Source organism: Corapipo altera, unplaced genomic scaffold (assembly GCF_003945725.1).
Source record: "Corapipo altera isolate COAL_440 unplaced genomic scaffold, ASM394572v1 65, whole genome shotgun sequence".
Classification (NCBI taxonomy): Eukaryota; Metazoa; Chordata; class Aves; order Passeriformes; family Pipridae; genus Corapipo; species Corapipo altera.
In genome coordinates, this window is record NW_020884891.1 from 11,037,686 (window position 1) to 11,059,967 (window position 22,282).

General features: G+C 47.0%; 1 protein-coding gene across 3 annotated transcripts in view; it reads left to right on the forward strand.

The window, feature by feature from the left end:
• PAK3 (p21 (RAC1) activated kinase 3) overlaps positions 1 to 22,282 on the forward strand; it is a 119,149-nt gene that overhangs the window by 59,205 nt on the left and 37,662 nt on the right. Inside the window, exon 1 of one of the 3 annotated variants that reach the window (XM_027645199.1) lies at positions 235 to 269. The exons of 1 other annotated variant lie outside the window; for it this stretch is intronic. The gene's annotated coding sequence lies outside the window, so the exon portion shown is untranslated. Of the gene's footprint in view, positions 1 to 234; positions 270 to 389; positions 407 to 22,282 lie in introns of those variants that run through there. One more of the 3 variants, XM_027645203.1, reaches the window with a different exon arrangement.

A 22,282-nucleotide genomic window follows, 5' to 3' on the forward strand; every position in this document is an offset into this window, starting at 1 on the left:
CGGCCGGGCTGCACTGACCCACCGCGGCTCCCGGTAACCCGACCGGGCTGCAATGACCGACCGGGGCTCCCGGTAACCCGGCCGGGCTGCAGTGACCCACCGCGGCTCCCGATAACCCCGGCCGGGCCCTGCGGCCGCCGGCGGAGCGCGGTGCCCGTGGCCGCGGCTGCGGCGCCCCGTCTGTGCCGGCGATGGGTGGAGGATGCCGCGGGCAGGGCCGGGCTGCGCCGGTGCCGGGGTTGTCGCTGCGTCTCCGCGGTGCCGCTGCCGTGAGTGACACCTGTGCTGCCGGGCGGCCGGCGGTGGCCGGAGACCGGTGTCCTGCGGGGAGGGCTCCCCGAGCCGCAGAGCCGCGGCCCGGGCTGAAGTTGTGTCAGCGCCGGCACCGGCCATGAACGCGGCCGCGGTGCGTGTGTTCCCCATCTCCCAACAATGCCGCCTCTGGGCTGCGCTTCTGCAGAGCAGTGAGAAATTCTGGGCTATAAATAACTCCGCCTTTGCCTTTTTTTATTTTGTTTTTTTTTAATACTCGTTATTGACAACGCGCATCCGATTGACCCGTTCAGCAGCACCTGCCAAGTTTTTCCTCGAAATCCGTTCAGGGAAGGGTGGTCTCTCCTTGTGCGTGCCTGGTGGTGCCTGATGCCACACTGGAGCCGGTCCCTGTGCTGGGTTGTCCCTTTGTCCCAGACTTTCACACCAGGCAGCTGAGGGAGTGCTCCGGCGTGATGTCTGGCTGCTCCAGGCTCCCCTCCTCCGGGAAGAGGGGATGCGCTCGGCACGAGTGGCACCTTGTTTTGGTCATTGAGGCAGTTTTCAGATCCAGTTTTCACCAGTGCCAGAAACGAGCCGTGCTTTAAATGCAGTGAGGTATTGAATGTGGAAGGCTGAGGAAATTCAGGCAGCAGAAACCATGGCTTCAAAGTGAGCGGCAGCTGAAAGAGATGGTGGGCCCGGGATGGGAAGAGCGGGGCTGTTTCGGGACCTGCAGCCCCAAGGGGTGACGAGCGGCTGGATTTTGCCTCTCCCCGCGTGGCTCCGTTTGCGAGGTGGGCACAGTGCAAGCCAGCAGTGAACAGCCTGGGTGTCTGTGTTTGGCAGGCGCTCCTAAAGGCTTTGTGTCCCTTTTGCTCCACCTGCCCGGGGCTGCGGGAGAGGGGAGCCTGCTTTTTGTTGTCCTCCTGGGCACGGTCCGGGATGCCGTTCAGCACAGGGAACCTGGAGGCCGGAGATCAGCGTGGGCTTTGCTGAGCCGCTCTCAGACATGAACCGCCTCGGAGGAGGAGGAGGAGGAGGAGGACGGGCTGTCGAGAGGGCCGGAGCCAGGCTGTGCCTGCCAGCCCGAGGGGACAGGGAAGGGAGCGCTGCGGCTGGAGGGGTGATGACATGAGATCGTCTGCCCTGGCTCCTCTCGTGTGAATCCACCTTCTCCGTGGCTGTCAGACGGGGAGAAGGGGGCCCGGGCACATCTCCAGAGCTGCCCGGGAGGAGGACGCTCTGCCCAGGGAAGTGGGAAGTGGAAGTGGGGCACGTGGCTGCAGAGGAGCCTCAGGCTTCCAGTCACAGGTTACCCAGCGATGTGAGCAGAATACAGAGTAAATCAGGAGTCGGCTGTAGTGGGTTTCAGGCCTGGCACGTGGGCTGGTGGGTTGTTCAAGGCCGAGGAGTGAAGGCTGCCGTGACAGGTTATTTGCATGGAAGGGAAGGATTGCCCTGAGCCCGGGTTTTCTGCCGTGAGCACAGGCTGGTGAGGGAGAGCGGTGCTTGCGGCTGCATGGGTTGGAGCTGCATTCCTAGAGCGTGGAATTGGGCAGAGGAGCTTGTGGCCCACATGGTGTGGGGGGCTGGGGGGTGCCTGACTTCACGGGTGAGGGGCTGCAGCTGCCTCTGGGCTGCAGAGGAGGTTGTGCTGTGAACTGAGAGCTGCATGGATGGCATTTCTTCGCTGAGTGACTCTGGATAACTAAAAGTAAGTCTCGGTAGCTCCTGCGAGCCCTGAGCTCCTGTTACAGTATTAAGTTTCCGGCCTCATAGGCCACTGCTTGCAGCAGCAACAGTTTAGGAGGCAGCTGTGGCAACAGTGCTGCAGGAGGCAATGCCCAGGGTGAGCTGCTTTGACTGTCACAGGCCCTGGACTTGGGCCTCCTTCACCTCAGGGCTTCAGCATGAGCATGCTGGCTTTTTGTAGGGGCTGTCTGGTGGAGGCTTTGTACCCTCTAAACTAACAAGCCAAGTGAGACTGTGTAAGGGGAGGCCCACAGGAGAAAACTTTCCAAGTAGACTGTTCCCTGGGCAGTTTCTATGTAAGGATCTGACCAAAACTCAAAAAATGTGGAAGTTGGAGTCCAGATTGTCCTGTGTGTCCTGAGCCAGCTCACAAGGTCTGGAAAAACAAAACTGGGCACAAGAGATTGTTTTCCTCCACTCTCCCATATTTCTTTGCAGCTTTTATACATGCAGTTGCAGGGATAGGTGAGGCACATTCAGCTCTGCAACATATTGTTGCAGCTCCTGTGTTAGCCATCTCCTGGCCTGGCAGCATTTGCTCCTAGAGGAGAGCCGGTTTGTGGGGATAGTCCCATTTCAGTTCCTGTTCCCTCTACCTAAACCCTTCTTCTCTTTTTCTTTTAATACTTTAATTGTGACTGTGGATCCAAGTGTTCCTGGAGCTGCCAGTGTTCTGGGATCAAAACCAGCTGGGAAGCTGAAGGTCTTTCAGATCTGCCTTCAACTCCTCCTTAATTTTAGCCATGTCTGCACAGAACTGGTCACAGGGGGGATGTTGCCAGATTTGACTTCCGCTGCTGCTCTGGTTGGACACCCTGTGACTTTGGGACATTAACAGTGCTGTCAGTTTGTGCCTTGCTGGTTTGAGTACTGATTTCTGTTCCTTGCTGTGCTGCACAGTGGGCAGGCGGGAGCCCAGTGTGATCTTCCTCTTTCATTACTATCCTTAGCTCATGCCAAAGGTGCTTGAAGCTTTTCTTCCAGGAACTTAATGGGGAGGGCAGCAGTAGGAGGGGAAAGGAGAAACATGAATTAACTTACACCTGCAGAAATAAACCTTTTCACTTGCCAGTGCTATTTTGTGTTTAGCTAGCATTTTCTCCCTGCAGCTCTATTTTGCTTTTTTACCTTTCAGACACAAATAGTTGAACTTGTGTATCTTCTTCTTCTTTTATGTTGGCTTTGATTTGCCTGTTACTTGGAGAATGGCATTAGGCCAAGTGGTAATTGGTAGGTTTCACTGGGCCCGGGTCAGCACAGGTAGAGACGCTGATGTGAACCTCTTATCTCAGACCTGCTGTCGCTGCTGTGTCTTCTGCTCCTCGGAGCAATTCTGTAGTGGAAAAATATGACAGAAGTATCTGTGGTTTGCTAGTGGTCAGGCTCAGTGCATGGAGTTTTGGAGATCTTTTCCAGGTGAATATCAGCAGCTGTGGCTTGTGTGCAGCGAACAGCAAGTGTAGCACTGGGCTTTGTTGGGGACAGCTCAGGGACCCTTCATTTTGGATGTTCAGTTGCACAGCTGCAGCTTAGCTCTGGCAGTGCCCTGTTTATGAGTTGGCTTCTTGGGTTTCCTGAGACAGGGAATTGGGCTGCAAGGTGGCACTCACCATCTCAACCAAGTGGTGTGGGACGTGGCAGGTGGGTACACCTTGCTCTGGACAAGCAGTGTGGGCATCCACCCAGTCAGACCAGGAAGCCTGTGTGTGATGTTGTTGATGCAGTCTCATGTCCCCAGCTTTTGGAGCTCTTGACCCCAGGAAGCCCTGGGTGGGGGACAGGCAAACCTACAAGCGTTCCAGGTCTTTGGCTTCTGGGCTGGGAGGATCTTTGTATCAGCATGTGCCACCAGCCCAACCTGCAAGTCTGATTCAGAGCAATGGGCTAAGTGCACCTCTGGGTGCTGGGATCTCCAGCGTCATATCGTCCCTTCTAGAGGCAGACTTGGAAATCATGACCCTCTTAAACAGGGGCGTGTCCTGCTCAGTTGGGAAATCTCTGCCATGAATGTTGCTTTGTTTTGGTCTAAAGACTTACCAGCATGACTGTGCGCATTAAGTATTTAGGGGTAAAATAGTGTTGTTATATATTCAGTGTGCTTATTTACCAATGTTATTTCTTGTTTTCCGTTGCTTATCTAATAGTGTATGGGCAGATGCAGCTGACTCTTGACTGATGCAGAACAAAGCATATCTCTGCCCTGGAATCTTTGCTGCCAGTTCCACAGTGTGATTAGTTTTCAGTGCCTGCACGTGACAGGGCTGGCTTTGGGGCTCAGTGTGGTACAGGTGGGGGACCTGATATAGCACCATGTAGGGCTTGTAAAGATGGGGAACGGCACAGTTGAGGTTGGATACACATCCTTTACTCTGCTCTGGTCGTGTACTCTTTTATTGCCATTAGAAGCAAATTAAGGCAGTTTGGACCCCAAAACATGTTCAGGGAATCTTTGGGAAACTTTTACATGTTTCTTTGCTATCCTGAGGGCAAAAGTGTCCTTTCTCTGGGAAATGGAAGCAAAGATTTTGGATGTGACCCCTTGACTTCTGAAAGTGATACCTCGCACCTGGACCAGTGAGAGCTGTGCTGGGGTCCAGCTTGGCTTTGCCACAAGTCAGGGTACTGCAGTGTCATTTTTGTCCAGCTGTAGATCCCTTAAGTCTGGAACAAGATGCTACGCTGACATTGCAGTACAGCACAGACTCCAGAGCCGGACCATTCTCATTTCCCTTCTAATCTTCAAGTGTTGAAAATGCTCTGGCACCTTAGCAGGCTCAGCACTGCTCTGCAGGGTGTGTGTGCAGTTGGGTGCACGTGACTAGGGGAGTACTGAAACATCTTCTTTCCGTGTTACCTGGGTGTGCTCATTTCTCCAGACGGTGCTGTTGAAGGGGCAGCAGCTCTGTGCCCCCCCCCCAGTCCCTGTCCATTTGCTGGCATCAAAAAATTACTGTTTGCTTTATTTGGAAAGGACACACACTTCTGTGTGTCTCTCAAGGGGAGTGAAAGGCCTAATGTTTTCTGTCTCCTCCTTCTCTATTCCCTATTGTGAAGGAGAAAATCCTTCAGATCAGAAATTTTCCAGGTGCTTCCCTGCAGAGAGTCTTGATTCAACCTGCAGTGCCCAGATGCCAGCTCGTATTTATCAGGTGCACCCAGCCACTCCCCAGATGAAACATGGGGCTGCTGGTGCATGGTAAACCTGAGAGGGGAGAATGGAAGGCACACAATTAAAACCCTGGGCATTTGCTAAAACTGTTTTTAATGTCTCCTGCCCTCACAGGCAGAAGATTGTGGACTTGCATTTGGGATGCTCTTGAAGTGTCACCAGAAAAGCTGTCAAATATGTGCATGCAGAAATGGAGGCTTGCAAAGTGCTTTTAATTGTGATTCTGCTCTGCACAACACAGATTGTCATGCTTTGAGCTCAGGTTTGTTTGTATCAGGGACAGACATTGATACCACAGCTCCTATTGGTGCATGAATATTTCAACACTGAAACGATGCCTGCCTGCTCCAGAAAAGAGCTGCTTACATCCTCCTTTGATCTTTTTAGCAGGCCTAGCCAGCTCAGGTTGGCATCCTGGTTATTTATTTCCTACAGATATGGTCTACATTAGCTGTGCTGTGCTATGACTCTCCTCTCTTCGTTCCAGAGACTTTGGAAATTCAATTTGGGAAGAAGTAAGATGTTTAGCAAGGAAAAAGACTAAAGCAGACAGATTTGCTCCCTGGTTTGTTTCTTTCTGAGGAGGCTCCTTGCACTTCATAGGATGCATGGAACAGAAAGAGGCAGGGTAATATTTGGAAGTATCTAGAGTGGCAGTCTATGGGGACAGTTTTCCCTTTCATTTCTGCCCCACATCCTGTCCCACACCTTCTGTCCATGCTCTTGTTCCCTCTCACTAGGGGAATCCAGAATCCTCCTTTCTAGTGGCGTTGATGAATAATGTTAAGCACTTCAGAAGGAGTAATCTGGGAGTGGAGTCTTATTCTTTTCTGCAGGATATTGACAGTTCACACACAGAGGTTGTGTCCTGGACCCTTTCTGAAAGCTACAGTCCTACTGAAATGCTGGAACTACTGCTGCCTTTGTGGGTTTCGGAAGTAAATTGTCCACAAAACATCTAAGACCTGTAATGCAGACAGTGAGAGCTTTTGAGCAATGTGCTCTTCAGGGCATGGTCGATCTTCTCCCATGGTCTGTGATGCACTGTGGACATGCAGGGTGAATGCCAGGCTTCTTCATGGAATAAGGAAAAGCAATAGGAATATGAATATGAGGTAGTTTTCCAGTTCTAAGTCCTTGATGTGGCAAGATCTCTGTCCTCTCACTTTTTGGTGAGCAGCAGCACATGAACGAAGTTTCCAGGCCTGCACATGACACAAGAGGTCTTTTACCAGATTCTTGAGTACTTTTTGAGCTGTATTTCATGGTGTTTGCATTGCTGATCCCAGCAGAATGGCAGAGCTTGGCCTCATGGGTACAGCTATACAGGTGTGATTCTCTGTTCGAGGACTGAATCTATTGCAGTGGTTTTCCTGAGTGTAATTGCTTGTGTACTGGAACAGACATTACCCATAGCTGCGTGTGTACCCCAGGAGCAGTCTGGTAAACATAATCTAAAAGTCAACCCATAACAGGACTTACTTTTGGGCAAGGAGAGGTAAAAACTGTGCTCTTGCATATTCCAAACAGCCTCCAAAGTATAAGTTCTCATTAGACTGTTGGCTTTTGTTGGTGGGGTCATTGCAGAAGATGCCTTGCACTGGTCTGCCCTGCAGTGTTGGTGAGGCATTGTGCTGTGATCCATGGATCCATGTCTGACCACCCGTGCCCTCAGCCATGGAAAGGCAGCTCAGGCTCTCTCCCGCTGTGCTCGCTGGAGTTTTGAATGTTGGTGCCAGAAGGCAGTGAGCAGTAGGTGCATGCTTCAGAAGTCTTTTCTGCACTCTGAGGATCTCAAAGCATATTTTCTGTGAAAACTGTTTTAAAGATTTACAATAAATGGCTTAGGGTCAGGCCTGGAAAAAAAACAGAGATGTGTTAAGGCAGGGCCTGACTGCTCCAGGGGAGGCTGGGTGCCAGGTTAACTCCTGTCAAACATGCTGGAAACAAAAGGATGGAGTCAGATGCCCAAGGTCATCAGTAGGGTGCTGTCATAGCGATGGAAGACAGCAGTTAGAAGCAAACATGATTGAATTTTTGTGTCCTGAACTCGCTGTGGGGAATAGGGATGTTGGTGTGGCCGGGGACATTGAAAACCTAGGCTAGAAGGTGCCTGAGTGGGTCCATTTGAACTAATGAGGACAATTTATGGTGAAGTGTTACTTGCTGTGTCCTTTTCCAAAGCAGACCTGTGGTTCTTCCATCCAGCAGTGCCAGGGAGAGAAGAGCCCTGGCACCCCGAGGCCACAAGGCTCATTTGAAACACACAAGCTGAAGGAGGGACATGTTGGATGGCAAATTGCTGTTTGTGATATGTTAGGTGTTAAATGCATTGGAACAGGGAGCTCGGTAAAGGGTCTGGATTTAGGATGTGCTTGTGCTTAGCAGAAATGTTCTGTTCTGTGAGTGTTCTGAGCAAAGAGACAAGGCCCCCCACCCCCTGCTCAGGCTGGTTGCCAAGTGAGTGTTGTCAGGTAGCCATTACATGCTACACAGGTGGCCATGGGATTTGCAATGGGAGATGTAGGGATCCCAGTGGACTGGGGATTTAGGAGTGTTTTAGGCACTTTGCATTGCGTTTCGCCTGTGAGTGTTTGGGAGGGCTGTCCTTGTACGCGTATATATCATATGCAAATATATTTTGAGTTGTTGTGTGTTTCGTCTGAATTTAGAAAAGGAGTGATTTGGATAAAGAATTCTCCAGGAAATGCTGCTTTTGCAAGCACAGGCCTCTTGACTGTGATTTGGGGGGGAGGAGGGAGTGGGAATGAGGGGGAGGTTCACTGAGGTTTTCTTCTTTTCTTGTAGCGTTTTGGGAAAACTCCAGCCAAGGCCCACATACAGTCGGATGAATCAGCCTACTTTTGCCATAAGTAATTGGCAGTTCTAGCTGCAATGCAGTTTTGATGTATGGCTAATACACTTTTCCTTGGTTTAATTGAGAAGAAACACTGCAGTAAACGCAGGATGTTGAGTTAGGCTTTGTATGGAGACTTTGAGCTAGTAGAGAGATATTGTAGGCTGCTTCTTGAGAGGTTGGAATTTGCTGCAAATTATATTCCATACTCTAGTCTGAAGGCTGTCATTGCTGTTCATCTACTATAGAAAATACATTTCCTGTCTCATACACGTGTAGAGAGCACTGTAAGCTGGCACATGGCACTGTTGCTCAGTGCAGGGTTTCCTTGGAAGAGTCTGATTTTGTAACAACTTAACAAAATATTCGTGTTCTTAGAAGAGTGACTGTTCCTCTGCTGACAAATAAAGCATTTTGGCCTTCTCATATTCCTGTAACAAAATGCAATTCTCTTGTTTTCCAAAGCATCTGGTGCCAGTTCAGACTCAGAGGTTTCAGTGTCTGCTGCAGGATTTCCACTGGGCTCGGAAAACTTACCAGACAAGCTCAGCATTCACCACTGGAAGTATCTGGAGTAACTGGAGGGCTTTCTTGTCCTGGAAACAGGACATGTAGCAGTTGCCCTTGGCGGGCTAAGACTTGCCAAATGCCTTTTATTTCCTGTTGGAAGCCTATTTTTACATGGAAGGACTCTATTACTTTCACCACTGTAGTATCTGTTGGTAAATATTGGCTTTAATAACATACGCTTCACTTTAGCAGAATAACAGCAGTGCAGAGAAATAAGTGTGCTGTACTGGGGCAGTAACATCAGTGTTCTTTTACAGTGTTTTCAGTGGTAAATACCATACCTGTTATTTTCATAGCATTTTAGAATTCATTAGAAACAAGTCCCTTTGAGGAACCTGTAGTCACAAATGTGATTAACTCAGCCTTGGAGTTTTAGTCATGGCCAAAGATGCCCTAAATGTTTTCTAAACAGAGAGAACAAGCCTGACCTCAATTTATTCTTTCATGGGATTGCTTCGTATATGGGCATCATGTGGCCTTCCTCCTTCTGCTTGTTCTGGGGGAGGGGGAAAAGAAGCAATAAAAATACAAATAAAGTCTTCCCAGGGGGCAAATGAAACAGTTGGCTCTCTAGTAGTTGCATCTGAAGTGAAACACAGAAGTAGCTGATTTTGCCCTGTACTTTTTAGGGTACAGAGGGGACTCTTGGACGTTTGAAGATGCAAACACAAAGATAGAAAGTGGAATGGTATCTCCTTTCTCTGCATTCTTAGCTGAACAATACCCCTGCTTGCTTAGTTCAATGTGTTATGTGTGTCTGGAGAGGGATTATACCCAGGCCAGTCGGGGTGAAGTTTGGTCTTTCTCCAGTTCACTGGACAAGTGTTTTACATCGTCTTCAGCATAACTTTAAATGGACATTATTTTACCCTGTTCTGGAAGGGAGGTGGTATTTCTACAACTCATGCTGTCGTGTAAGTAACCTTTTTCTTTTCTGAACAAGGTCATTACATCATGATGCAGTAATCCTCTGCCTGTGGGATAAACCATCCTCTCTGTGTGTCTCTGTCTGCTGCTCTTATCTGTGTTTGTTCTTTCTTAAAGTGTGCACAGTGGGGAGGAGACATAAGGGGTGAGAAAAAGTTTTGATTCTGGCCTGTTAAACTATGTTTAGAGAGAATAATGCATGGGTTGTGAGATGCAAAGGGCTGTTGTCTCTCAGAGCTATTGCTTTGATACTGTATCCACAAAGAGAAGCTCCATGGTCTCAAGTCAGAAGAGCCTGGGGATGAAATTACACCTTTGCCAGGCTATGACAGGTTAAACTTTATGGAGATGCAGGTAGCAAATTATCCACAGACTGAATTGCAAAGGAGGGCTTTAAAATGGGCTTTAAACTCTGCTTGGGAGATTAAGTGGATAAAAATAGTTAGTTCTTGTGTCCCTCATTTTGTCTGTAGTGCTGAAAGCAATCTAAGAAGGAAGGAGGGACAGTGTTGTCTTGATCTCAGCCCAGAGAAACCTGAGGGATGGAGCCACTGCCAGTGGAACGGGGAAGCACAGGAGCTGCCAGCAGGCCCCAGCCTTCTTCCTGCCTGTCCCATTCCCTGGCCACTGGACTAAGCTGCCTCCCTGCCTACTGCAGTTTCTAATTTGTCTTGGATGTGTCTGTGTACTTTTTCCCAAGTCAGTTTACACCGCAGTGTATCATTCATGCCTACCCTGGGGTGTGCCCAGTGGAGTGTGGTTCATAACTATTTTTGATTCATTTACAAAGGGGGTAGGTGACGTGGTTGCCTAGGCAGCAGGGACTGGACTTGGTGACCCAGTGGGTCTCTCCCAGTCCCGTGTTCCTATGTAACCTGAGGTGATGACATCTAAGCTGCATCAAGATGCCAGTGATGTAATTTCAGACTGTCTGGCCTGAGCGCCAGCCCAGGCAGGGAGGCTGCACATGTGTAAGATGGGATGAAGCAGAAGAAAGGCAGGGCTTGATTCAAAATGAAACCAGTTAACTGAGCAGAGTACAGCAGATGGATTAGTTGTTAATTCCATCTTTCACCTGCTCTGAGAGGAAATAGCCTATACTTATTTCACTGTGCAACTCCAAGGTCTGTTGCAGGTTAAGACAAATAACTAAGTTGAGTCATCAGGTTGTAGTGTCTCAACAAACTACTTAAAAAGATGTCAGGTTCTCACTGTGGGTGGATGTTAAAGTAGCACAGCTATCAGAGAAACGCATCTAGAATCACATGGAGACTTCACTGTGTCGTGCAGTGGTGGAGCACACGTCCTCCAAGCTGGAAGTGAGAGACGCCTGTAGCTGTCAGCAGGACAGGAGGATGATGGGCACCTTGCAGGGCGTGGGCACATCTTCACTCACATGCCTTTACAGCTCTCAGAGCAGACACGTGCACAGAGTTGCTTGGAGTGCAGGCAGAGGAGCTCAGATTGAGCTGTGCCCATGTGGAGACTTGGCTGGGGCTGAGCAGTCCCAACTCCAGTCAAAAGGGACACAGTGACAGTCACTGTATCCTCATGATAATATTTCTGTGGTTTGTACTTGTCCCTAATTTACAAATCCCCAAATCCAAGGGTCATTTTACAGAGATTACATGGCTGACAGCATTTTCACCCATGTTTCAGCTGTGCTGCCACTGTTGATGCAAACAGGCTCTATGTAGTTTGGTCCAATGTTGGTGTTTTAATGGAGGAGGGGAAATTATTTATTAGATTAATTGATTATGCTCTTATATCATTGTCTGTTACTAGAAAACTTCTAGCAAATGAGTTTGTACTACGTTTGCATTATTGGTTTGCTTCTGTTGAATTCAGAACTTCTGTTGAGTGCAGGGTTTCAGTGCAGTGCAGATCAGAATCTCTGGACTCAAATTCCAAGGGGATGACCATGTTGTAGGAAAACCATGTTCACAGCAGAAATTCCCAGCTGTATTGTTGTGATAGCTTTGACTTTTCTGCCAGGCTAAATTTCAGAGCAACATTGATTTTTATTTCTTCATGCAACTTGTGATTTGCTGAGTTACAGCTGACAGCAGCACTCCCCCATCCTTAGGGTCATTCTGCATATGTGTGTGTGTTTGAAAGCTGCAGAATCACATCTTACAAAGAAAGTCCTCTAAACATGCTTAGCTGAGTGTAATACCTTTCCTTTTCCACCTAGTTTTCAAGGCAAATATTACAAAAACAACTTTCAGTGCTTTGATGTGGGCTCCTAATTTTCTCATTGATGCTATTAATATTGCATGCCCAGTTGCTCCGTGGTGGGTGTCAGCGCTGTGTAACAGCAGCCATCTGTGAGAAAGGAGCTGCTTCCTGGCGTGGAGTAAAATTTAGGCCAGCTGTGGATGCTGGAACCACATCTTAGAGACTGTTCCTCTGGGCTCTCCTTCCCTGTGCTTTGCCTGAGACTCGGCGCTGAGCAGAATTTCTGGTACCCAGGATCCCACAGCCTGGGGAGCTGCATTTCTTTATTGATGTCTGAGCTTCACACTGAAGGCAGAAGGAGGGGCCTGAATTATTGCCACACTGGGCTTGTGCTGGTGTCATGCCAGAAAGCTGGTTCTCCTCAACTCGGGGACTTGCCTGTGCTCTTGATCAGTTTGAGCAATACTTAAAACTTGATGTGTCACCCTGCACCTGTTCAGCACAAGTGGTATTTTATGGGTCTAGTAAAACAAGTGAAAATGTAATTGCAGCTCTGGCCTGATACTTTATGGGAAGACAGTTTTCCTGTATTTTTTCCTGTGATGTTTGGAAAAATCTTACCACTCTCTCCTTTAACTTTAATTTCTAGACATATAAACAGGATAGAATTGAAAGAGCAGGGGAAAACAAACTCCAAGCAGCATCTTAGGTAAGTCTTAGATATAGAGGATGTATGTCTTGCCACATCTTGAATTGTTTTGCAGTCAGGCTTCTGGGACCTGAATGGATTTTCAAACCTGTGTCAGGGCTCAGTGGTCGGGTTGCTGTCAGCAAAAAATAATCTGTCACTACTGTTCCCTTAGTCTGAGTTAACTATCTGGGTGCTTAATGAAACACCTGCTGGCCTAGAGGCCAGTCATGAAAAATAATGGCTTTTGGCCAAGTTCTGCCTCCAATTATATGGCCTGATTTCAAGTTCTCATTTAATTTACAGAAATGAGGTTTATAAAATAGCTGTGTTTAATAACACATCAATTCTCATGTTTGTATGGCACCTAAAGAGCATTTGCAATCAGAACATGATCTGAAGATTTCTGTTGTTCTCCAGCACATGTTCATTCTTTCTGTAACTCCCTTCAAAGTCCTTTGCCTCTCACAAGATTTCCTTTCTCAGGAGATCTTGGGACAGGCATTTTGTACATGGCTGCAGATGTAGGTCCAGTCACTCAGAAAAGAGCTCCTACCCTGGAGGTGCTTCCTTATAGGCAGGAAAGAATACGTGGTTCTGCACTCCATGTGGCCTTTGGAGGAATGGAAACTTTTTTCTATGAGGGCAAACAAACCTTCTGCAAAGACTTGGGAAGTGATTCATCTCCATTTACACAGTCTGCAGTATCAGCTTGTGAGACTAGGATCATATGTTGCACCTTATTATATAATGTTCCTGAATGTAAATCAGATCAAGACACTCTTACAGTTTGCAGCAGCCAAAGTTATATTAGTGCTGATGATAATTGCTAGAAGAATATAATGGTCTGTCCAGATAATCATGGCTGAGTTCCATCAGTAACACAGGACACTCACCTTCTGATAAAGGGCCCAGCTTTCAACTGTTGTGAGACTGTGCTGAGCTTAGAATGGTACAAGCCCAGAAAACTGGCACAGAATCTGCCTTGGTGGCTGTTCACATACTAGCCACATGGAAATTTTTTGTGGGATCAGAAGACAGATCAGAAGGGGGTTTATGATTTTTTTTCCCTCAGACTTCTCAGTCATAGAAATCAGTGGAACTAGTCAAAGAGCAACTTTCCTCTTCAGCTCACAAGTCATCAAAGATTTGTATTATCTGATATAAATCCTGTTTCATACTTAAAGGAATGCAGTCCCAGATCCTTAAGCAGGTCCCAGGTTTTCCATTGCAAATACCAGAACCACTGTTTAACCCCTGCTGTGGTGATGTCGGAGGTCAGGACCCGAATGATCAGTGGAACTGCCAGGAGCTGTCTCAGTCGTATAGAATCACAGAATTGTTTGGTTGGAAGGGACCTTAAAGACCATCTAATTCCAACCTCCTGCCGTGGACAAGGACACCTTTCGCTAGACCAGGTTGCTCAGAGCTCCATCCAACCTGGCCTTGAATACTTCCAGGGATGAGGCATCCACAGCTTCTCTGAGTGACCTGTTAAAAATATGGAATACTTCACAAGTTTAGGTGGGTTCTTGATACTGAAGATGTTAAACTTGACCAGGCCCTGAGGGTAATGTGTGGGGGTGTGTGCTCAGTAAGCCTAAGAAACTCCTGCTTGGCAGATGAATAGAACTACTTGCTCTCCACATGGATGGTGAGGCATATGCAGCTGGAGCTGGATTCCCATGGGAGCTGAGCACTGCCTTCCGTGTGCACCTGAAATGGGCAGTAATTTCTCTGCTGCATTACTGAATCCCATCATATTCTCTGAAAGCAAATGAAAGAGGTTTTGGTCATAGTTGGCAAGAAGTTTACGGATAAGATGTTCAGCACAGGAATTTGGTTCAGGGTAGTCCAGGTACGGATTCAGGTGGAGGCCTTGCATGAGGAGCAAATGAGCTGTGCAGTGAGGTTTGGCAGTGTTTTCTGATCAGGCTGGAATTTCTTTCTAAATGAAGAGTGAGATGAGCTTTGTTTTACCAGAGAGGATGTGGAGGCTCTGTTTTGTTGGTAAATGCTGGTTTTTGACTCCTTCACAAAATCCTTGATGGAAGAAAGAACTCTATGTGGTGTAAAATGCTCATGTCAAATACAACAACAAGAGGTGGTGGCTTGGAATAGAATTAAGTATTTCTAGGAGAAGCACAAAATGTGTTCTATTTTCAAGGTGTGCCTTAATGCCACGTCTTAGATTTTCCTTGATAGCATTTCTAACCAGCAGGCCCTTATCCATTCTCTACCAGTATTAGTTGCAGCTTAATGACACATAATTAGATTGGTTCTTTATCACTCAACTTGTCAAGTCGTTTATCTCTTGAAAGGCAGGATGGAGAGGAGAATTTATTGCCTCATTGTCTCTTGATGTTCTGCCGCAAAGGCACATTTTGCCAAAGCCTTTGGGAAGGTGCATTATCAGGAATTGCAGGCGATTGCACACCTAGAAATGGAGGTGTTGCACACTGCCTGAACTGATAATCTACCCGAGTCCTTTTAATGTCACATTACCCTACATCCACAGGGTTTGGTAAAAAGGAGATTAGTGAGAAAGCTGGATGAGAAACACTTAATTTCTGCTGTGTGCACATACATACACATAAATTGGATTTTTGACAGCTGTTGCCAGCAAGTCGTTAAAGCAGATTTTTTACTGAGAGTAGTTGTGTGAAGAGTAGAGGTGTGTAATTCCTGGGGAACCAAAACAACTACAGTGTTCTCTTCTGGGGCAAATGCTGATGCTGCAGCTAGAGGGGAGTGCATCTCTCCTCCGGCTTCTCCGTGGAAGTAGCATGGTCCAGCTGCTCACCAGGGCACTTGTGGATAGAGGTGTCTGTGTCTTGTCCTGATGTGCCTGCTGGAAAAGCAAACTTGGGAGCATCTTTCAGAACTGCAAGCACAGCTTTGGGTGGAGAGTAGATGTTTCTTTGATCTTTTGTCTTACAAAGAAATTAAGGTACTTTGTCCTGTCACTGTGAGAGGAGGAATCATCATAGAATCATAGAATGGTTTGGATTGGAAGGGACCTTAAAGACCACCTTGTTCCAAGCCCCTATCATAGGCAGGGACACCTGCCACTATAGACCAAGTTACTCCAAGTCCTATCCAGCCTGGCCTTGAACACTTCCAGGGATGGGGCATCCACAACTTCTCTGAGCAACCTGTGCCAGTAACTCACTACCCTCACAGTAAAGAATTTCTTCCTGATATCTAATATAAAGCTGTTCTCTGTCAGTTTGAAGCCATTCCCCCTTCTCTTATCACTACATGTCCTTGTAAAACATCCCTCTCCAGCTCTCTTGCAGCCCCCTTTAGCAACTGGAAAGAAGTTCTGGGCTTGTCAGAAAAATGGCAGCAGCCTGACTCTTTCACTTATAAATCCTCTGCTTTCAGTGGTGTAGACACCCAGTGTAAACGTTCTTGTGCAAATTCCAGCCTTAGCTTTGATCCATTTTGTGCAATTGGATTGTCAAATTAAGTAGTATTGGCTGCTGAAAGAGTTAGGCCAACTTTAGATGTATTGCCATTACAGTTTAGATTGTAATAAGTAGTTTTCTAAGGAGGCACTTGACTGGTGTCTTCCATGTTGACAGTTTGGGGGAAGGAGCTGAAGGGAAGGTGATGTATTCCAGTAGATCCAAGTCCTGGTGGTCCTCTCCTCCGCTCTGGTGGGAGGTACTGTCCATAGTGCCAAGCTGGAAGAATGTCTACCTCAGCCTTTGTCACTGTGAGGTTGGAAAGTTATCCCAAATCCCTTTGGTGGCACTTTAGGCTAAGTTAGCAGATGCTACATAGAAATGGTTTAGTAGAGACACATCTTCCTCTCTGCCAGCATCTCTGGGTGAACAGTAGCTTTTGGCAGAAGGGCCTCTTCAAATAGTCTCTTGGGGCACAGTGATGTCACAGCTGCCTTTGCATATTAGGAGTGTGTGGCCCTGTGCCCATCTCCAGAGCTCTCTTAAAAGGTTCTAGGCCAAGATCATCATTCACTTGTTATAACTCAACATGTTGTGTTTGGAAGAACTGATTTGTGTAGAATCCAGCATTACAGATTCATAGGAAGGATAGATCCAAGTTGCCTGTGGCTTATGTGTCAGAAAACCATGATAATATTGGAAAATAACAGCAATCCCTCACCTTCTACCTTTTGTAAGCACTCACCAGCCATTAATTAATTAATAATCCACACAGAATCCCTGGGAGTTGGCCAGCAGGCTGGTTCTGTTTTGGAAGAAGGTTGAGTGGAGATTCTGACATGCTTAGATTCTCCTTTCGTGATACCCTGGTCATTGTGTATACACAGCACCACTTCCAGGTAAGTGGAACCTGAGCTCTGCCTCTTGTAGGGCCAGGTTGGAAGTCGTTTTCTCTTCTATATCTCCCTGGCACTAAGATCTTTTAAAGCTTTTTAGAAAAGAGTGGGAGTGGAAGAAATGCTATTAAGAAGTTTTCACAGAGGAATGGAAAAACTGTGCTGGGGAATCTGGATCCCCTACCTGCAAGGCTGGTACCTGCCTTCAGCCCAGGTTTCCCACCCCTGTTAGCAGCCCAAAGCCTGCACTTTCTTCAGATGCTCTCTGAGGAAACAGAAACGCTCTTCCCTCTCTTTCTTGTCATCCTTCTGATGAAGCCTTCCAGAATAGTGGCATATTCCCATGAAAAGATTCTCTTTCAAGCCACTGACATGTAACTTGCTGAAAAATTCATGCCGAACTCCAATCGGAGACCTTGGCTTTCCCAGGAGCTTGGCCTGTGCCTGTCAGATTGCAACATGCCTGCAGGGAGGCAAGATCTGAAGTACAGGATCAGTCCCAAGTGACCAGGGATTTGTTACAGAGTAATTGTACCCACTGAGAAATGAGAGAATTGAGGCACATTGTGATTATGCAATTGGCCAGAGTCCCCTTGATAAGTCAGTTACAGAGCAGAAGAGAACATCAAATTCCTGTAATTTCTTCCTGTGCTCCTGCACAGGGAGGTGAGACAGGAAAAGTCCTTCTCATTGTTGGATTTGATTTGGACATAGAAGGTTGTATTTTTAAAAGGCCTCAGCTCTCACTGAGAAATTACGGGGATATCAATAGTAGAATTAATTTTTGGAAAGAAGTCAGCCACTAAGCGATGTAGCAGAAGGGGATCAGGGGCTGCAGACATGCAGAGGGGATATGGGCAATGCATGTAGAGTATTCAGTGAGGAGTGGGATCAGGTACACCTGCCCCCTAGAGCTGCAGGCGAGTGTTTGAATGTCAGAATGTGAAGATAGCAGAGGTGTGCACCTTTCCAAGGGCAAGGCAAGTGTGTGGTACATAAGAGTTAGTGCTGCAAATACGTGATGGCTCAAGATAGAGGGATGATGAAGTGAACTTTCCACAGACCTGTATCTGCACTGGGCTGTACTAGCAAGTGCAACAGTACACTAGGGCAAAAGATGATTTTGCTGTCATTGTTTTCAGCTGCCAGTGATTGCTGTTCCCTGGAGTACGGAGATGCTTTGTACAATTTAATTCAGAATATAGATTTGATATATTAGATGCTCTGTGTACAGGGGGCAGAATCAGGGCACTTCAGGTGCATTTCTTAGCTGGAGAGCTTACAACTGCTAGTGGTGAATTCTTGGCAGCAAGAGGGGAAGTTTGGGCTCCTGAGGTGTGTATCAGGGACAGAGGGACAGGTGGTGGCATGTTTGTTGATTTATATGATTTTTACGTCCATAGATTTATTAGGGTAATTTGGAGTGGCAATTTAATCTCTGTGCATTTATTTCCTAGTTTGTAAGCTCTGTGCTCTGGGTAGCTCGACTAAGCTGTGTCCAATTTCTGATGCCAAGGGTGAACTCTGGGTGGCACAGGCTATGTGGTGTACAGCCTGCAGTGCCTGCCTTTAGTGCTTTTTCTCATTTAGGCTGAAAGGGTGAGACTTTCAGCAGTGGAAAACCCAGAATTCTGGCTCTGCAGACAAGTGTATGATTTGTCTAATAAGAATTCACTGAGCTCCAGAAGTGTTTTGTGAGATTATTAGAATTAGGGATGGCTGCTACTGGCATTTACCTATATTGTGTCAAGGGATTTACTTAATTGTAGCTGGTGAAGGGCTTTATAAACCTGAGATAAATCAGTCTTCAGGTGCACAAAATGTTACCATTCTGTATAAATATTTTTTAGATAATAGAATAAAAATATTTTAAAACACAGGAAGTAATGGAGAAACAAGATCTGTTAAATGTTGAATTTATTTGGGAGCTGTTGCAGGCTGAAGAGTCTAAAGATAATGAAATAGTAATAAACCATGATGTGATGGTCCACATTTTGCAGCAGAGGCTCGTTCAGCGTGCACCATTCTGCGTCAGCCCAAATTAGACTCGCAGGTCCCAGGGTGAAATGGAGAATCGTGCCCAGTGGTGCAGCAGGACTTCCATGTGCCTGGCACGCTCAGAAAGCGGCACAGGGCTGCCCATTCTGAGCCACGGGCTTTGCCTTCACACTTTCTTTCCTCCCAGGGTTTGTGCATTTACTAGCTGGCATCTTGGCGTTGGCCCCCATGGCAGACAGCCTGGTTTTCAGCGTGCTGAGCCTTAGAGATGCCCTTGACTTCGGTGGGAGCAGAGGGAACGGAGCCCTTCTCATGGCTGGGCCAAGTGTGTCTGAGTCAGAGAAAGGGCAGGCAGCCAGGGCTTTTCCTCACAAAGGCAAGGAAGCTGAATTCATTTAGTTCTTAAAGGAGTGTTTAGCTCTCAGATTGGAAGGGCCCATAGAAATCTGATACAACATTACTGGAGTCTATTCGGATACTTTGGTGGGAAATGAGTAAGACTTGAAATGTGTTAAAGTCTGCACTTTCAGCTGTAATGACGATGCTGATAAGCAGAATTGAATTAAAGATAATAAAGGAGAGAGTTGTCTTCCATATACTGTTATCTGGTTTCTCTTGATAAAAATGTCTACATCTAGATTATTTTAGGTTTTGTTTTGTTTCCCTGTGGTATCATACTCTCTTTAATAAATAATTTGTGGTTCTTTGTGACAATTTTCTTTACTCCTGAAGAGAGGAGATCCAGTTTCATATCCTTTCTGGCTTTGAGGTGTGTAGTTGCAAACAACTTCTACCTGTCTTTTCTTCTTAACATTTCCTCCTGTTTACAGTTGTGCCTGCACCTTGGGAAAAGTTTACTCAATGCAAGGTAAATATTTTCACTCTCCTGGTACACTAAGGTTTTATTGTCTTACTTTGTTTCTGATGACAAATAAGAGCTGTTTGAGCTGCAAGAAATGATTAATTTTGCAAAAGAGGATGGGTGGTCACTGCCTTTTCCTAGAGTCTGCTCTTAAGTTTCCCTCTGAAATTTATCACAGGGCAGGGTAAAAAGCCCCTGAACATTTACATGAGTAGATCTTTGGCTAGTTTTCTACTGTAGCTTTCTCCTAGCCCAGGTCTGTGTGTCTCACTGGTGGGGTGGATCTCTGATCTGCCAAGCAGTGCTAGAAAGATTGGAGCGTGAGCAGGTACAAGTTGCTGGAACTTGTTTCACCCAGGACAGGGGCACTCTGATGGTGCCTGTTATGGACAGAAGTTCTGAGGACAGTGCTGGCTGCTGTATCATGACATGTAGTCGTGCAAAGAGAGGGCAGTGGTTTTTTTTTTTCTTGTGATCAGGCCCATCCAGAAGCCAGTATTGTATTACTGGCTGTGGCATGCTGAAATCTCTTAGAGTCTCCCATTAGAATTGGGTAATAATTTGGTCTGTAAATCTCCTGTCTTCTCTTCCACTGGGACCTGCACATGTCATTCTGTAAAACTTCCCTTTCTGCATGTCTTTGCTGCCATTAGTGACCAGCCAGGAAGTGCTGAAGGCTGATGCTCTCTGAAGAACAGGGGCAGTTATCCCTCGGAAGTGCTCCTTGGGGCTGTTTTCATGGTCCTTTCTGCTGGGCTTGTGACCCAGACACTGCTGGTGACTAGTAAGGTGTGGTGAACATGTCATGTTACAGGGAGTATAGTTGGTGGCTCCTTTTCTGTCTGAGCAGATGGACTTTGTGAGCTGTTAGACATCAGCTGGTGAATGGGATGGGGCACTGGCTTTCCATACTTGCTCTCCTTGGGTTTGCTGCTGAGGCATCTTGGTGTTGCTGTGAGCTGCTGTGTAGGACTTCGGTACCTCAGGGCTGGGCAAGGAAAAGCAGCCATCTGCCTAAGGCTGTAAATTAGGGAGGAGCTGAAAAATCATGGTAGTGGCAGAGCAACTTCTTGTGTACCAGCTTCTTTGTGTTGCTGAAGAGCCAAAGGCTGGTCTGGGTCTCCAGCTCAGGAACAGGCTGTGGCTGTGGCTGCCTCCAGCCTTGCTCTGCTTAGGAGCGACATCAGGCTGACGGGCACCCCCTTCAGTGGGGTAGGACCTGTGTCTGGCCAGGTCCCTGCTGTGACCTGACCCCACCCTCTGCTGCAGAGGAACCCCCAGGATGGAGTTGCTTGGCCCCGAGCACTGGCTGTCACTGCAGTGTGAGCTGATGGCCTCAGATATTCCCAGACTTCAGAGTCTGCAGAGCTGCTCCAGCTCAAGGTGCTCATTGCATCTTTGGCTTTAATTGTTTCTTCAGAGACCTCAGAGGTAAATGCAGGGCCAGGAATTAACCTCACTGGGAACAGTTTCACTCAGTGATGATTTATAGATCATGGTTAGTTGTTGTGGCCTGTTAGTGTGGTTTTTAATTGGTTTAGTGTGTTCTGTGGTCTTTTTTTTTTCTGTTCTAGTTTTTTAATCAAAGCCTCTTTCTTGTAAGGCCTTGTAGGGACTTAACTTTTTACAAAAATTGTAATACTTATTTATCAAATATGTTCATCATTTCATGTTTGCATAGACCTGCTGCCAAATTGTGAATGGTTCTGTCTGTCAGCTTTTGTCAAGATAAAGTGATAATGCCTCTGGTTTTGCGAGGGGTTTTTTATTAAAAGCTTGTATTTGTCCACTGACCTCAGAACACTTTTTTTATTCTACATTTCCAATGTTTGGTGGCATTTCTTCAGTCTAAGATTGCCTCTTATCACTGCAGCTGGCTCTAAAACCCAGCTGGAATCAAATTTGTCTTTGATTTAATGGCACAGCAGCAAACATAGCTGTAGAGTGGCTGGCAGCTTCTTGGGCACAGCCTGACTGTTGAGAGAGTCTGTCTGCTGATGTTGTACTGCAGAGATCCTTCTTTCCACAGGAGCATCCTCGGGTACTGCATTCACACTTGTTATTTACTTTCTGGAGAAACTGCATTGTAAAGTTATTCTGCTTTCTGTCTGTGCTTACTGCATTGCTCTGAGCTGAGCCTTGTTCTGTGTGCATCTCCCTGTGCTGTGCTCTGGACCACAGAGCCTGTATTTTCAGGCATCTGTGTCTCTGTGTGTCCTGTGTTCCTTTAAGCACAATGCCAATGCTCTCACTCTCTGGGCCTGTCACTCTCCCACACTCACTGGATGGTCCAGGGGGCTGAGCTGTTTGGGGACATTTCCCTAGAGCGAGATCAGGCTCCCTGTAATGCAGATGGTGCATGTCTGGGGCTGTCACCCATCTCACTGGGACACCTCTAGTATCTCTTTGGTTACTCACAGACACGGTGACGCACGACTCTGTAACCAGAGCATTTAGTCTTTGCTGCACAATTTTGCCTAAACAATAGTGCCTTTAGACAGGTTCATTTTGTCTGAGACCAGACAATATATCAGCTGTTCTCTCTTGGGTTTTTTTTAGACACTGATCCTGGCAACAGTGTCTTGCTCATTTCTCATTTTCTGCCACTTAGTAAAATTATTTTGCCTACAGTTTTCTTGTCTTTTCCTCCTCAGGGACAGATCAGTGTACAGGCTCTGTTCTCACTTCTGTTGACCCTTTTTTGTCCTAGCAATCCAGCA